The sequence below is a fragment of the Mandrillus leucophaeus genome, unplaced genomic scaffold (genome assembly GCF_000951045.1).
Source record: "Mandrillus leucophaeus isolate KB7577 unplaced genomic scaffold, Mleu.le_1.0 Scaffold162, whole genome shotgun sequence".
Classification (NCBI taxonomy): Eukaryota; Metazoa; Chordata; class Mammalia; order Primates; family Cercopithecidae; genus Mandrillus; species Mandrillus leucophaeus.
The window spans coordinates 2,001,829-2,003,931 of NW_012101610.1; the positions used below are offsets into that span (position 1 = coordinate 2,001,829).

The 2,103-nt window shown below is 43.3% G+C and overlaps 1 protein-coding gene across 1 annotated transcript in view; it reads right to left on the reverse strand.

Annotated features, from left to right (window-relative positions):
- Nucleotides 1–2,103, reverse strand: part of TMC5 (transmembrane channel-like 5) — a 120,860-nt gene that overhangs the window by 72,782 nt on the left and 45,975 nt on the right. The window lies entirely within an intron of this gene.

The following is a 2,103-nucleotide window of genomic DNA, read 5'->3' on the forward strand; positions in this document are numbered from 1 at the left end:
CCATGTTGCCCAGGCTGGTCTCGAACTTCTGGGCTCAAACGATCTGCCAGCCTTGGCCTCTCAAAGTGTTGGGATTACAGGCATGAGTCATGGAGCCCAATAAAAAAAATGTGTGTGTGTGTGCATGTGTGTGTGTGTATAAATAATGGTTGCACTGAGATCCAGGACACACCTATACATATAGAACTGAAAAGCAAGTTTACAAAATAATTCTTTGTTTGACTATATAAACTGCACTGTAACATAGCCTTACTCATAGCCTTACTCTAGTCCACTCTTTTTTTTTTTTTTTTTTGAGACTTGCTCTGTCACACAGGCTGGAGTGCAGTGCCGCAATCTTGGCTCACTGCAACCTCTGCCTCCTGGGTTCAAGTGATTCTCCTGTCTCAGCCTCCCAAGTAGCTGGGAGAAATGGAGAAAATAGAGCACATTTTGATGCGGACAGTATGCAAAATTACGTTGCAAGACGTTCTGGAGTTTCTTGCCTGGGAATCAACTCCCCGCCCTGTTACTTCCTAATTGTGAACCCCCTGGGTGTGTGTCTTAACAGCTCTGAGCTTCAATATCTTAGTCTTTAAAATAGGGATAATAGGCTGGGTGTGGTGGTTTATGCCTGTAATTTCAGCACTTTGGGAGGTCAAAGTAGGACGATCCCTTGAACACAGGAGTTCAAGACCAGCTTGGGCAACATGGCATAACCCTCCCTGCAAAACATAAAAAAAATTGGCTGGGCGTGGTGGTAGTGTGCCTGTAGTCCCAGCCACTCGGGAGGTGAAGGCTGCAGTGAGCTGAGATTGCACCACTGCACGCCAGCCTGTGCGACAGAGTGGGTGGTTTGTCTCAAAAATAAATAAATATATAGGGATAATAATAGGACCTTCACATAGGATTGTTGAGGGGAATTGAATCAGTGAACACATGTGAAATAATTAAATAATTCTACAACATAGTAAACTCTATTATATATTAACTGTCGTAGTAGATTAATTGTCATTCAGCAAACATTACACTTCCCCTACCTTGACCACCTCCATTGACACTGGGCTTAGTCGTGTGACTTGCTTTTAACAATGGAATGTGGCAGAAGGGACAGTGTGCCAGTTCCAAGTCAAGGTTTTTAAAGATACCGTGTGTTTCTGCTTGCCATTTTGAGCACTTTCAGCTTACGGCATGGGAAGACACTGCCCTAGGTCACTCACTGGTCCAAGAAGAGGGACACTAGAACTAAATAGAACCCATGACGTAGAGCCAAGCACAACAAACTCAGCCTAGTTCAGCCAAATGCCAACCAACCTTGCAGACCCATAAGAAATAAATGCTTGTTTACTGTATGACTCTGGATTTTTGGAGTTGTTTGTTATGCAGCATTCCTGTGTCAATAGCTAGCTGATACAACTCTTGCAGTTGTTGTTGTTATTAACTCAGTTAGCATTTTTCGAGCACCTATTGTGGGCCAGGCACTGTGACACTAGGAAGAGCACCTAGAGCCTTGGAAGGTACATAGATGAATATAGGTTCTCCTTAAGGAGTAAACACTTTATCAGGATGGAGTGACACTGGACAAGTGATTGCCAAGGGCTGCAAACTTTGTCCTACAAAGGATCCTACAGAAGTGACCTATACTGACCTGCTTTTTTTGTTTTTTAAGTATTTTAACTTCCCATGTTCTATATAGCTTCGTGACCAGGAATCTGTTTGTGTTTGCCCTGATTCAACCTAGCACTAACGCAGGGTAAATAAGAGGTCAGATTTTGGGTAGAGAGACGGGATTCAATCCTGGCTCTGTCAATTTAGTAAGTGAGTGACCTTGTGCATGTTTCTTTCTGAGCCTTAGTTTTCCCATCTGTTAAAACAGGGAGAGCAACAGTGCCTGCCTGAAAGGCAGTTGTACAGATTAAATGAGATAATGAAAGTCAAGTGCAGGACAGAGACTCCAGGGCATAGGAAACACTCAAGATTTGCTTGCAATTGCAAGTTCCACTTGCACTGGAGCAGTGCAGTGTGTCTCAATAGTGTTTCATTATCAGCCCCCTAAGCAGGGGAGACATTTTTTCCTCATTGCCATCCTCTAAGAAATTTCAATACCAAAGATATACTGTATCT